At 34.0% G+C, this 16345-nt stretch overlaps 1 pseudogene; it reads left to right on the forward strand.

The window, feature by feature from the left end:
• Window positions 1-7025: 7025 nt before the first annotated feature.
• Window positions 7026-11604, forward strand: LOC121203302 (receptor protein kinase-like protein ZAR1; annotated as a pseudogene).
• Window positions 11605-16345: the final 4741 nt, after the last annotated feature.

Consider the following 16345-nt stretch of genomic DNA (forward strand, 5'->3'; position numbering starts at 1 on the left):
TATAAATAAAAGAGTTATTAATTAAAAATATGAATTAAAAAAGTTGAAAAAATATATTTATTAATTAAAAACATTAGATAAAAATTTAAAATTAAAAAAAAGTATAAAACAACATGAAATAAAAATACAAATGTGAGTAGAAAAAATAAAATTATTAACATTTAATCATCTACCAAAAGAGGTAATATATATATTTTTAAAAAAAAATACATTTTGTAGAGATCGTTTTCTATTTCTCTTAAAAATCGATTCATTTCTCTAAATTTTAGGGGGAAAAACGACTTAAATCCATAATTATTTTTTAGAAACGGCCATTTTATCTAGTTTACCCAAAATTTAACCTCATAACAAACCAAACCTCTTATAATGTCATATTTCTAGCCTAAGATATCTCACCGGAATGTCCACAATCATGATAAACTGAAAGAGAAAAAGGTGATGAGGTGATGTGCGTGGCATGAAGGAGGTAACCTATGTTTAGCGTGTCGCACATTCAAGAGCCTGCACTATACTGGACGCAATGCTTCCAATGAATCAATATCAGGACCTTTTGCCTACACCTTTTTTCTTTAGGTTAAAAATTAGCATCAATGGATTTGGTTTGTGGAATGCAATATTAAGGTTACTAAAGTTATATTCTAAAATGAGATTATAGTATTTATATTGGTAACATTCCAGCAATCTCATTATTTCACGTTACAATATTAAGATGTCGTAATATAGGATATAATCTCGTTACAGTCCATTTTTTAGATTATCTTAAATTATGGATGTAATATCAAAATTTGAACCAATTTATCATTTGTTTTTATAATCAATAGAGTTTTTTTCTTAAATAAAATTTGACTAGTTAAAAAAAATAAATATATATATATTTCTTAATAATGAACCAGTAGATGTCATACATTATAATTATAATTATTTTATTTTATTTAATAATTTCTTTATTAATATATTAATTATGGTTCATCTTGCTATCACTTTCCGTGAATGGTTATAATTATGGTTTATAATTTATTTAACATTATATAAACTTATTAATCTATAAATTATATTAAAAGTAAAAATTACAATAATTTATCCCAAATTTATGAAAATTGAAACTAAAAAAAATATTAAATGAGTTAAACTTGTTAAAAAACAAATTCTATAACAAGGATAATTGAGTAAAATGTACTTCTAGGCATTCCATCAACCAAACACTTGAATCTTACATGTCAAATGAACCAAACAATGTAATCTCACATTCCACCTATAATCTTATATTCTCTGGTAAACCAAACGTACTATTTCTATTTATAAAAGGAACAAAGGGTGAAAAACAGATTGTTTGAACAAAATCGGACCAATCAGTTATATCAATTGGATTGTGAATCGATCAAGGTACTTATCCGAAAAGATGCATCAAATCAGTTGATTTGAGAATTGGTATAGCCCGATTGAATTGTGATAAAATGGTCGAATCAAAATTTTTATTTTTATTATTTTCTATGAATTTATTAATAATTTTTTAATCAAATCAATGAATCGATGATTCAACTACAGGTTTTATTTTAAAAAATTTAGGTGAAAAACATAAGGGCTTCTTTGGTTTAGGGAATAATGAATCCTAAATCCATTTTCAAACTTATTTAAGCACATTAATGCTCATTTCTTTCCTTAACTCTTCATCATGAATGTTGAGATAATTCATCAATAGTTAATTCTCAATCTTTTTCATCTTTTACCAATACTAGAAGAAGAAAGGAAAATGATTAAATTTGTAATTTTCAATTGAGTCGATTAATTTAATGAACTTATTTTTTTATTTTTTATTTAAATATATTGAATAAAAAAATATTTAGCTTTTTTTTAACATTAATCTCATGAAATTCTTATTATACCTGTTCTTTTTAATATCATGCCTAAAACTACTCATAGCCCCTTTCAATATATAAACAGAATAATAATGTACCTCAACGCACTCAGATCCACGTTATCATGCATTTATACATTACAAATTGAGGGAATGATGTACAAGGTTTCAACTTTGGTGATTGAAATTGTAGCAATATGTTTTTAGTGAAATTGAAATAGTGGTTTCGAGACCACAAATTTGAGTCCGTAAGAAAAAATTATTTTAAAATTTATTTTATGGTCTACCGTATGATAGGAATATTGTATAAAAATTTCGTTAAAAAAATTTTACCGGTTACATGTTTAATTGATAAAAGGACCAAATTGCATGAAATGCAAAAGTTGAGTTCTAGTAGCTATAAGTATCAAATAGCTATGGAATTCAAAATTGGAGGTCCTTATATGGAAAATAGACCATTAAAAGGAGTTAGTAGATAAGTATGATGATTCATCCATGGAAAATTAAATAAAGAAAATGACTAAATTGGAAATAGAAATAATTAAAGATGATAAAAATCTAATATCATCTTATTTCATCATCTTTCCCAAATCAAAAATATGGAAACCCTAGCCATCGAAATTGGGTTTTGAGCAAACTTATCTGGCTCAATTAGGTATGTTTTCTTGTCCCGTTTTTAGTAATTGTATATTTCCTAACTAAATTTAGCTATCTTAGGGATTAATTTGTAAAGTTATCAAAGTACTAAAGTTTTTCCATGGATGAGTATGCATGAATTAGAAAGTTTTATGGTAGAAAATGAAAGGTTGTTGATAAATGAACAACTTTTGTTAAGGAAATTTCGATGAAATTATGATTTAGGGACTAAATTGAAAAAATGTAAAATTTATGGAAAAATTCTAAATTTTATGAAATAAATGGGTTGCTATTATTATATGTAAAATTCAGGTAGGCTTGGAATAAGGATTAAATTGCATGAATTTCATTTTTCGAGCCTAGGGACGAAATTAGAATTAATTAAAAGTATAGGGGCAAAATGATAATTTTGCCTAATATGTGAATTGGATTGAATTGAATATAAATTGATGTTAAATTCATTCATATAGATCCGGATAGACCAAATACAGAGTTAGATCAAGGAAAAGAAAAAGTGTCGGATTAGTAGATTTTGGATACACAGATTTTATCGAGGTAAGTTCGTGTAACTAAATTGTGTATATTTATATGTTTGAAATGAATGTGATATATGTGAATTGTGTATTTGTTATGTATATGGAATTGATTACATATCCAATAATGCCCGACAAATATTAAGTCTCGTTTGAATAAATGAAATTTGATTGGATACAGGGTTCTCGTATTGGTTGTGGTCCTGCATATGTTGCGAACACACCACAGCTCGAAAGAGTGTCCCATTATTAACCCTCTCGAGCTTCCCGTTATATGGTTCTTGTGAGCTACCTGTTAATAGCTCTTCGGAGCATACTGATCGGTTGTGATCCTGCATGTGTTGTGGACACACCGCAGCTTTTATAAGCGTCCCGATATATGGCTCTTTGTAAGCTTCCTAATTAATAGCTCTTCGGAGCTTCCCAATATGGCTCGCTTGAACTTCCCGATATATGGCTATCCGGAGCTTCCTAATTAATGGCTCTTCGAAGTTACCCGTTATTGGCTCGTATGAGCTTCCTGATTATGGCTCTTATGAGCTTCCCAATATACAGCTCATATGAGCTTCCCGTTATATGGCTTGAGAGAAGGCTTCCCGACTATGTGCTCTAATCAGCACTCTCGAATATGAATTGACGGATTATAGATTAGTACACTTTGTGTGTACTACCCGTGTATCCATCGATATTTCAAATAAATTCAACGGGCAAAGTTCCAACATGGGATAATCTGAACTTGAGATGAATTATTATGGAAATATACATGTTATATGGATATTTGATGTGGAAAGCATATGTATATAAAAAATTTTTACATGATGAGCTCATCCTTGTTTCTTGATATTCACATGAAGTACATGACTAACATGTTTCTTGAGGTTATATGTGTTTAGGCAAATTGCCAAATTTTTTGGATGAATTTTGCATGCTTACTTTAAATGTAAATGATTGGAAAGTTAGTTTCCCGTTATATGAACTTACTAACCATAATATGCTTACTCTATTTTATTTTCCTCTATTCTATAGTAATTCAGAGACTAGTTAGGTTAAAAGCTTGGCGGAGATATCATCACACTATTAATCGGCTCATCTCGGTATATTTAGTAAATTAACTTAGGTTATAATGACATGTATAGGTTAACTTGGCCAATGTAGGCACATAAATGTTTTGGTTGTAATTAGCCATTGGGATGGCTTGTAATGGTCATGTTTTGATATATATGGTATTATCATGTTTGAAGTATGAATTTGAATATGCATATATGCATTTGGTATCTAGGTAAGTATAAGTTTTGGAATGACATAATAATAAATTGTTTATTGAGGTGCCTAAGAGCACATTTATTGTATGTGTAATATGTCAAGTTGAAGGCATGGTTTTGGCTTGTTTTAAGTGCTTTGATATGTTTGTGAATGTATTTAAGTGTTATTGTAAGTGGAAGACAAGTTTAGGTGAGAAACAGGGCTAGGAAATGGCCTTATTTTGTCCACACGGGCAGAGACACGGGCGTGTGGCTTGATCGTGTGACCCCTGCACCTACACACGGCCTAGCACACGAGTGTGTGACTTGGTCGTGTGACCTAAGTCAGAGAGTTACATGGGTATGGACACGGGCTGGGGCACGGCCATGTGCCCTATTTCAAATGCCCACACGGCCTGAGACACGGGCGTGTCTCTTGGCCGTGTAAGCCACATGGCTTTGACTACACGGACGTGTGTCCTCTGCACCTAGGAAAAATTTTGAAATTTTGCGAAAAATTCTCTGAGTACTCGGTTTAGTCCCGACTTGTTTCTAATGCATATTTTGGGCCTCGAAGGCTCATATAAGGGACTTTGTGAATAATATCTGACATGAATGTTAAATGTTATCAAATATCTGTATTTGATCTGTAAATTCCAGTAATGCTCTGTAATCCTGTTCCGGCGACGGATACGGGTTAGGGGTGTTACAGAAATGTCAAACAATAGACCTTAACCACTATTTTTAGGTTCAGAATTAGATTTTCCATGTCCGATTTATTGATATTGTCAATACGTACATAATTATTTCAAAATTTTAATTAAAATGAGAAATAAATATGATTTGAATAATTATAGAAATAAATCCTAAATCACAAAATGATAAGTTTAGTTCTCAATGTATATATTTTTTATTAATTTGATCCTTTTTTTTTGCTAACTTTAACCATTAATTTTTTGAAAATAATCAAATTATTGTTCTTTAATGAAAATGCTGGCTAAAACATTTAATTCTTTTAATAATGTTGGCATTGTAGTATGCATGCACGTTATGCTGGCATGATACTATTTGTCTTGAATGTCATGTCAAAAAATAATTTAAAATTTATAACAATATTTAAAAATAAAAATTATAAAAAAATTCATAAAAATTCAATAAAAAAAAGAAGGAGCATGAAGTATACATTGATTGTCATGCAGATTACCACGTTTAAAAACTTAACGTTTTAGTCAATATTTTTATTAAAAAAATCAATTTAACTTTTTTTTGATAGGTTGATGGTCAAATTTAACTTTAAAAAAATAACAAGAGTCAAATTAACAAAATAGAAAAACGTTAAGAACTGAATTCCTTATTATGACATCTCACATTTATGTCTTTTTAGAGTCACTGATTTATGTATAAATTATTATTTAATACACAATGTAATACATAGTACAATTATGTAAATGAAATTTCTATTTTAGTTCAATGGTATAAATGAAAAGTTAGAGAAAAAAATTTGTACAAATAAAACTTTAATTTTAATTTAAGTATATATATAATTAAAAAGATAAATGTACTCATTTATTTTATTATATTTATATAAACTTTTACTTTTATATTAAGGGAGAAGTTAGGAGACTGGCAGTAGAGGTGTTCAAATTTCGGTTAAAATCGAATTAACTAATCGAATCGATCTAATTTAGTTAATTAGTCGGTTAACCGATCTAATTCAATTAGACGTCGGTTAATGATTTTTTGGAAGTTAGGTTATTGATTAATTTGGTTCAAAATAGGGCAATTAGTTGAATTAATCAAACTTGATAATTAATAATACAAATTATATGTAGTTTTAATTCGATTAACTAGGTCAAATGAACATTACCAATTTATTTTTTTATATAAATTCGGTTAACCGACCGAATTAACTGAAATATTTTGATTCAATTAATTATTTTTAAAAAAATTTCGATTCGATTAATGGTTGAAAGATTAAAAAGTTCAATTAATTAAGTTAATACTAGTTCGGTTCGTTTAACCGAACAGTTAATCGTTTGAACACCTCTACTGGCAGGGATTCCAACCTCTTAAAATAGAAATTTTGTTTTTTATCCCCTTTATAATTACCAAAAACTTATTATTTTTATAAAATAACAAATTTTAAGAGGGTAATGTTATCTTTTTATATTTTTATATCAACTCTAGAAAAGTAAATACAAAAGATAATATTCGAATACAATGCATTATAATATTTATTAGCTTAGTTTTACCATTTCAACTAAAACTAGGTTTTATTTTTATATAATTTTTATTAATTTATTATATAATTCTTTTTACTCATAATGTGATTGTGTTATAATCTAATATCTATAATATTATATTATATATATTTATATCATTTTAGTATTTAATTATGAGGTGTAGTGTCATAATTACTCATTTCATCCCTTAATCATGAGTTTCTGTCCATGAAAATGGAACACATTTCATGGCCAATTATTTATCTATTCAGAGAGCACTCACGACGAGAAAAATAATCACTGTTGCTAACTTTAGATATCTTGATTTTGACAAAAAAAAAACTTTATATTTTAATAATTTTTATCTTCATTTAAGTATGCACGTTTAAGAGGAAAATAAGACTAGAGAAGTAGAGATACATCGGTATAAAATATTTTTTTACAAACTTTCACCTTTTTTACAATTTTATTTTCTTTCTCACCTTATTAAGTAATTCACCCATCTTCCCAAAGCTATCTTATTTTCCCATCATTGCCTCTCTCACCTTTCACAGTTCAACTCTCCATTCATTTTCCTTTTCAAGCTTTCTTATTCATTACTTGGTTTTTCCTAGTAATAAAAAAGGTAAGTCCTTTGACCCCCCCAAGCTTTGCATTTTCATCACTATTTTTCTTTGGAGATGTTTTCTTTGGTTTTACCTCTCTTGTGCTTTCATGGTGTTGTGGTGACTTGTTTGAATAATGAAGGGTTTGCACTTTTATCCTTTAAGAACTCCATTTATGAGGACCCTGAAGGGTCTTTAAGCAACTGGAACTCTTCTCATGACAACCCTTGTTCATGGAATGGGATTGGATGCAAAGAACAAAGGGTTGTTTCCATTAGCATTCCAAACAATAAACTCCGTGGATTTCTTCCTTCTGCTTTAGGCTCTTTGTTTGATCTTCGCCATTTGAATTTGAGGAACAATAAGTTGTTTGGGGCTTTTCCTGTTGAGCTGCTTGAAGTTGAGGGATTACAAAGTTTGGTTCTGTATGGGAATTCAATGTCTGAGGCTTTTCCAAATCAAATAGGGAAGCTTAAATACCTTCAAACATTGGATTTATCTGAGAATTTCTTTAATGGTTCATTGCCTTCATCAATTGTTCAATGCAAGAGACTAAGGACCCTTGATCTTAGCCAAAACTATTTCACTGGTTCACTCCCAAATGGGTTTGGAACTGGCTTGGTTTCTCTTGAAAATCTCGATCTTTCATTCAATAAGTTCAATGGTTCAATTCCTTGGGATTTTGGGAATCTTTCTAGTTTGCAAGGAACTGTTGATTTGTCTCACAATCTCTTCACTGGTTTAATCCTAGGTAGCCTTGGTGATCTTCCTGCGAAGGTTTATATTGATCTCACTTATAACAATTTAAGTGGTCCAATACCCCAAAATGGTGCTCTAAAGAACAGAGGACCAACAGCATTTGTTGGTAATCCTGGTCTTTGTGGCCCTCCGTTGAAGAACCCTTTTTCTTTGGATACTACTGGTGCGACTTCGCCTTCTTCACATCCTCTTCTGCAGGATAATAACTCGACTGGGAATTCAGCTGACAATGAGAGAGGACTAAGTAAGGGAGCTGTTATTGCTATTATAGTGAGTGATATAATTGGAGTATGCATTCTTGGGATGCTGTTATCCTATTGTTGTTCAATCGTCTGCGTTTGTGATAATGATAAAGATGATCATGGTGATGGGTTTGAGAAGGGAAGGAATGGAAAGGGATGTTCGTGCTTCCGGAAAGTTGAGTTGGAAACTTTATCGGAAAATCTAGAGCAGTATGATCTTTTGCTGTCGGATACACAATTGGCATTTGATTTGGATGAACTACTTAAAGCTTCTGCTTTTGTACTGGGGAAGAGCGGAACTGGTATCATGTACAAAGTCGTGTTCGATGATGGGCTTATTTTAGCTGTTAGAAGACTAGGAGAAGGTGGCTCTCAAAGGTTTAAGGAATTCCGGACTGAAGTAGAAGCAATTGGAAAGCTGAGGCATCCGAACATTGTTACTCTCAGAGCCTATTATTGGTCTGTCGATGAAAAGCTCCTTGTATATGATTATGTACCTAATGGAAGCCTTGCCATTGCATTGCATGGTATGTTATCATTGTATTACCTTACTAGAAGTAGTATAACCTTTTGGCAATTTGTATTAAATGTCACTTTTTTCTTATCTGTATCAGGGAAGGCTGGGATGGTATCTTTCACACCGTTATCTTGGCCTGTACGACTAAAATCATTAAGGGTATAGCCAAAGGCTTGGTTTATCTACATGAATTCAGCCCAAAAAATATGTTCACGGAGATTTGAAGCCGAGTAACATATTACTTGACCAGAATATGGAATCATGGATATCTGATTTCAGACTTGGACAACTAGCTGATATTGCTGGGAATTCCCCAATCATGCAATCTGACCGAATGCCTTCAGATGAACCCCAAGAGAGACTACAAAAGAGTGCTTCCTCGGAAGCTACTGCCATTTATTCCTCCACGAACTTGAGATCTTTTTACCAGGCTCCCGAAGCCCTGAAAGTAGTAAAACAATCACAGAAGTGGGATGTCTACTCATATGGGGTAATCTTGCTAGAAATGCTCACAGGGAAATACCCTGTTGTTTGTGTAGGTAACTCGGAAATGGATCTTGTTCATTGGATTCAGCTATGCATTGAAGAAAAAAAACAACTTTTGGATGTTTTAGATCCGTATTTAGCACCGGATGCGGATGAAGAGGAGGAGATAATAGCAGTTCTAAATATCACAATGGCTTGTGTCTGTTGGCGCCCTTTTTTGATAAAAACGGGGTCGACTTGGGTTTCGAAGAAAATGAAACAGGGAGTCGCCACCAATCTTTTGTTAAGGTGTGATTGGATCACCTTGAAAAGTAGTTGCTTTTAATAAACGAGTGGATTTTATTAAAACAACAATTTAGGTCTGCGAAATTTAGAAAACGGGTTCGGGAGTCGGTTACGTACGGGGAAGGATTAGCACCCCGTAACGCCCAAAATTGGTACCTAGCCGATTACCTGATGTCTTAGTGTCGAACATTGAAAACTTTAAAGAAATTTAAAATACGATCCTTTTTTTAAAAAAAAAATTCGAATGGCATGAGTTTAAATTCAATAGGATATTTGACAATTTGGTTAAACGAGAAATCGAAACCCAGTACCTTAGGGCACGTTCCTCGAATTTCCAAACGCAAAACATTGCCTTATTTTTGAAAAGTTTTCAAAAGGATATTTAGCTATTTGGTCGAACGAGAAATCGAAACCCAGTACCTTAGGGCACGTTCCTCGAATTTCCAAACGCAAAATATTGCCTTATTTGGAAACATTTCCCTTTTTTAAAAATATGATATTCATGTGCATGGCGGAATAATAAACATGATTATGTAAATAAAAAAAATGAACAAAACGAATAATAAATAAATCATACATTCCATAGCAAATAAATAAATAAATAAATAAACTGAAGCATAAAAAATAGACATATAAATACATAGTAAATGATCATACAAAACAATAAAGGAAAATAGATGAAAATTATAAAATATGAACATGTATATGTACATGTATATTTAAGGGAAATATGTATAGTATGTATATACATAAAATTATAAAAAAATGAAAAAATATATGTGAATTATAAGATATAAAAATATAAGTATTTACATGTATATGTATATAGATTATAAAATACAAAGATATGTAAAATATAAGTATGTACGTTAATTTATAAAAACAAGAAAAATATATGCATATATGCATTATAAAATATATATATATATAAGTAAATATGTACACATATACGTATATACATATATAACTATCATAAAATATAAAAAGTATGTATATAAATATATAAAAATATAAAAAAATATATACTCCTATATATATAAAAGCAATAATAATAATAATAAATGATAATACGCTAAAATAATGAAGAAAATAATAAAAGTGTTAAAAAGGGACTAGATCGAAGTAAAAGCAACAACACGGGGCAAAATCGAAAATAAAAAACAAAAGGGACTAAATCGAGAGAAAAGTAAAATTTAAGAGCCAAATTTAAAAAGAAAAGCAAATTAGGGCCCAAATGCAACACGAGTAAAAATGGAGGGACCAAAATGGGAAATATTCCCGCTCACCAAAACACTGCGCTTCAGGTTGGACCAAATTGTAAATCAGAATAGATTTCAGGGCGAATTTAAAAAACCAAAAAAACCAGATTGCAAGATTATTTAAAAGCGGAAGGGCTAAAGATGCAATTAGCCCTTCCGTCGAAAACACGCGGATCCTCTAGGCGGGTCGGGTCGTCGCGCGGGTCAGGCCATATCAAAACGGCGCCGTTTTATATCAGCATTTAAGCCCAAATTTTCTGAAAAAAAAATCCATTCAGCCCTTCTATTTTAAAAAATAAAATTTCAAAACTCTCTCCTCTCTTATCTTCCTCCCCAGAATCCGGCCGCCGGTCCGGCCCGGCCTCCGGCGTAGCACCGCCGCGTGCGGTGGCCGACGTCTCAAAATCAGATCTTTTTGATCCTAGTTCAAAGCTGAGTGCCTCTTAGGCACGGATCTGGGGCCGAATCTCGTGAAACAAAGGCTTAAAGACCCGAAAAAAGGCGAAACCGCTCGCCTTCCTCCACGTCCGGCGCGGTGCAGGTAAAAAAGGTAAAAAGCCTTCTCCTTTATTATTTTTCTTTATGTTTTCAAGTTAAAAATAAATAAATAAACTTGAAAGAAATAAAAACAGTAAGCAAAAGAAAAGATAAAACTGAGCAAAAAATGTTCAACCTTTTTCTTTCTGTTCTTTTATAAAAATCGAGGCCGAACCGAAACCCCTCCTTTTACATTGAAAATGAATGGCTCTTTATAGTCGATTATACAAAGTCCTATTGTTGTTTTGTTACTGTTTGCTGCGTTTCTGTTTCTGTTGCTGCTTCCGTCATGTTTGCAGGTGTTCAAGGAGGTGATGGGAGCAGGTGGAGGAGAGATGGCTATGGGACGGCTGTGAATAGAGGGCAGGTGAGGCGGCCAGGAGCAGGTGCGGCACAACAGGGGGCTAGGGTTTCTGCCCTAGTCTGACTGGGTTTGGGGCCGGTTGGGCTTATTGGGCCGTTTGGGCTCTGCCAATTGGGTTGATTGGGTTAGGCTAGTGGGTTGTCTTGTAATGGGTTTGGGAAGGGTTCAGATTGGGCTTGTACAGCTGCCCCTCTTTGCTCGTTGTCGTGTAACGATAACAGAGCAAAGACTAAGAAAGCCCAATTTCGCCCGGTCTCGTCGAGTCTCGACTTCTTGGTGCTTTTCTTCTTCAGGTAGCTTCATTTCAATCCACTTTGTCTTGTTGCGTCGATCCTCTCCTCTGCAATTTCAAGAAAAGATATGACTTGTGGCTTCAATCCATTCTGTTGTAACTTCAGGGGGTAAGGTCCATCATTTGACCCGCTCCACTGCAACTTCAGGGAGATCGGACTCATATCTTCAACTTACCCCACTACAACTTCAGGGGGATAAGTTTCGTGACTCCAACCTGCTTTACTGCAACTTCAGAGAGACAAGGTTTGTGACTTCGCTTCCATCTATTCCACTACAACTTTAGGGAATAAGATTAGACATGATAAGAATCACTATCTTCTGTCCGCTCCGCTACAACTTTAGGGAGACACGCCTTATTGTTTTCAGTCTGTTCCACTGCATCTTCAGGGAAATAAGACTTGATGCGATCTACTCTGCTGTAACCTCAGAGAGATAAGATCCTTTAATCCACTCCACTGTAACTTCGGGGAGATAGGATAGTGTCTTCGATCTGCTCCGCTGTAATCTCAGGGAGATAAGATCTCTTATTTTAATCCGCTCCACTGTAACTTCAGGGAGATAGGATAGTGTCTTCGATCTGCTCCGCTGTAATCTCAGGGAGATAAGATCTGAAATTCTTTGGTCTGTTCCACTGTAATCTCAGGGAGATAAGACCTGACGTGATCTTCTCTACTGTAACTTCAGAGAGATAAAATCCTTTAATCCGCTCCATTGTAATCTCAAGGAGATAGGATTACTATCCTTGATCTGCTCCGCTGTAATCTCAGGGAGATAAGATCTCTGGCTTTAGTTTGCCCCACTGTGACTTCAGGGGGACAAGATCTGTAATTTCCAACCTATTCCCTACAGGTCAGGGATATAGGACTTATGGTTTGAATCTGCTTCCTTACACTTGAAGATAAGATTTGCTGTCTTTGATCTGCTCCGCTACGGCTTAGGGAGACAAAATCTGTAACCTTTAACCAGCTCCAACGCAACCGATGGAGGCAAGGCTTTGTTTTTGATTTGCTTTGCTGTTAATGCAGGAAGGCAAGATTTGCTTCTTTAACTAGCTCCACTGCAATCGATGGACGCAAGGCTTTGTTTTCGATCTGCTTCGCTGTTAATGTAGGAAGGCAAGATCTTTTGTCTTCAACCAGCTCTATCACAACCGAAAGAGGCAAGGTTTGTGTCTTCGATCTGCTTCGCTGTCAATGTAGGAAGGCAAGATCTTTTGTCTTCAACCAGCTCTATCACAACCGAAAGAGGCAAGGTTTGTGTCTTCGATCTGCTTCGCTGTCAATGCAGGAAGGCAAGATCTGTAACTTCATTGATCTGTCCTTGGGGAACATGACCTGTATGTTCTATTTATGAACCTAATTGTGCCTAGTGATTAGGATGACATATCAGAATGAATCAAATGCTCCTAACTAGATATGTATGAATGACATTTGAATGAATGCAAAATGTCATGAAGATGATTCCTTAATGCTTAGGTTAACATCACGTAAAAACTTATTAAGGTTTTATCACTGACGTACTACAACGCCTTTTTGCTCGTCTGGTATATCCAAAGAAACACTTAATCTGGTTGCCCCCCACTGTAAACCTTAAAGTTTAATCTATTAGGGCACAAAATTTGTACCATCATTCTCCCTCTACAATCCAAGGGTAGAAATATGGTTTTTCCTCAATCCTCTTTATCACAATTCAAGGATATAGGATCTTAATCTTTCTGGTCCCCCTTACACCATTTCCAGGGTGTCGTTTCAAAGACTCATGCACAAATGAAGGCTCTCTTCTCCGAGGTAACCTCTTCCTATTGCCTAGTGATCATTGCTTGCTTGTTTATTTAAGCTTTTCATTGACACGACATCTTGTCCTTTTGTTCAATCAATGCATTTGTCAACAAAATCCAAAGAGAAAGTCCAAACTTAGACTCTTCCTTCTCAAATTTCCAACCTTCAAATTTGGCATGTTCTAAACAATAGTCCTGTTTCAGGTTCCTGTATTATTTAGAAACTTTTCAGAGTAATATGCAAAACTTCCTTTGTGAAAGTTTTATTGGTCCATTAATCATTATTCTAATGCTTGCAAAAAAGGTCATAACAATGGATAAGAATAAAGTTGGTTCTGAGCATAGCTCGAAAGAACAAATTATCGAAAATAGTGAAGAAGGACAACAAAAGAATTAATTGGGAATGTATATCTTGGAAAGAAAGAAAAAGTATTCCAAGAACAACAAATAACATGAGAATTGGGTGCCCCAGATATCACAGCTTGAACTTCTCTATACAAACTTTCTGAAGACCCTTTTGAGTTGGACATGTGTTTAGGAGATCTACAATGCTCTGTCGATGCCCTCAAGATGTCGCCTATCCTTTCCTGTTGATTCAGGCATGGCAAGATCAACACATACCTCAATATGAACAAAACTTGAGCAGCTTATATCACCTTCTGCCCCATTTTGATCAGTATTTGAGCCGCCCCTTTCGGGTTTTCAACTCAAATCCCCTTTGGCCTAAGGTGTCATTTGCGGGTTTTCCCTTAGCCTCTCCATTTTTACTTTTTCATTTTTCATTTTTTCATCTTCTTCTTTTCTTCCTCTTTTTTTTTTTTTGAATCAAAGTGCCCTTTTGCAGGTTTTCCTTGGTCCTTCCTTCTTCTTTAACGAAGTGTTTCTAGACTGGATCCGAGTTTATAGGATTAGCATCTCACTCAGGATCAGTGCTCTTCTAAAATGGTCTTCTTTACAACATAGGACTTTCCTAGTTTGGCATTCATTTCCCTTTAGAATCTTTCGTTAAGGAAGAATCTTTTTCAACATCCAGCCCTCTTGTGGAATTCTCTGAGACGAGCATGTTTATTATGGGCTCATATTATTTATTTATGGTACATCTGACCCTGATGAATAGCTTTAACCCTTCTCCTAGGCCAACTGATCACATTGCGATTGGATCCCTTCAACAAGCAATGAGGGGATTCTAATAGGTAGAACTACCTCAATCCTGTAAACCAAAAAGAGAAGTGTTGCCCAGTACCGATGTTCGACAAACAATGAGGGTAAATGGTAATTTCTCACGTCAATCCTCGTAAGTCTCAGTCATTTTCCTTCAATTTTTGATGTTCAACTTAGGAACTTCATGAAATTGGTTCATTCTGAGTAATTTAATCTTCAGCTATCGGTATTGTTTAACCTCAATGCTTTCCAATCTCTCTTCTAGGACGTTTTCTTTTTTCCTATTTTGACTTTGATTTTTTTGATTTTTGATTTTTTGAATTCATGAGATTAGGCAAGTTCTGGTCATTGCTTTTCGACCAGAATCATGTTATTCTAAAGTCTTCCACAATAAGATCTTCCACTTTATCTTGTATGTGAGAAACCTTCTTTGGTACCAAGATTTCTTTCATAGAGCCCTTTTGGGACGCAACTACGACAAAAAAATTTGGATCCTACTTTAATCAGGATAAAATCCAACAACATCTTGAAGGGATGGAAACTTCAACTTCAAATGGGTAAAGCTATGCTGACTCAAAGAGAGAGCATTGCCCCGGCAAAGAATTGCATCGTTCGCATGTAAATTTCTGACATCGTGCTGTTGTGCAAGTTTTATTTAAGAATCGAGCATACCCTGTATGATCATACAAAGACATCTTTGAATTTTTCGTCTCTGTAGGCAGGTCAATTCTAGTCTTCATCAAGCTCACAATTTCTAATGATTCACTGAGAAGGTAGGATCTGTTTATCCTTTTGTTCTACCATCCTCAACAAGTTTGAGATAAGCTACGATTGTGTCATCTTCAAGTCGTGAGATCCTCTAAACACTGCCACCAAGTGGAAAATCGAGTTTGCACATTTCATTTGTTATGATATCTAGACTCATATAGCACCGAGGAATATAAAAGAAGTATAAATTATGAATGATATGCAATATGATATGAAGAATGTTTGAGAAAAATCCAACAGAATGAAATAATCAAAAAGAATGAAAAATATTGGCTAAAAAAAGGAACGCAAGGATGTATTTTATTAGAATAATAAGTTCAGACATTAGCCTATTCACAAAGGAATTTTATCGCTTCAGGCTAAAAATAGCAAAAATGTTCTGAACATTATTTAATAAGCTCTAAAAACTACAGGATTTCTTCTACAAGCCCATTGCTTGGAACACTCCAGGTTTATAAGGGCGACATCTAACAAGATCCTTTTCAATTATGCCTTCATATATGGTATTGATGTGAAAACTCCCAACACTTTCTCATATATTGCGTTCACCCATTGTTAATCAGATTGGGTGGCGAATTTCTGCATTAGATGAGTCACCAAACTTGACGACACCATGTTGATGACTTTTCAACCAGTTCTTGAAGGCTATGCAGTTCTCTATGGAATGCCCCGTATTTCCCGCATGATATTCGCAATGTGCATTCGCGTCGTGCCATTTGGGGTAGGTGGCTGTGAGGTTGAGTAGAAGGAAACAATGCGTGCATCGGATAACTTTTGAACAGCTCGTTATACGACATGGATGGG

Source organism: Gossypium hirsutum, chromosome D05, assembly GCF_007990345.1.
Source record: "Gossypium hirsutum isolate 1008001.06 chromosome D05, Gossypium_hirsutum_v2.1, whole genome shotgun sequence".
Lineage (NCBI taxonomy): Eukaryota > Viridiplantae > Streptophyta > Magnoliopsida > Malvales > Malvaceae > Gossypium > Gossypium hirsutum.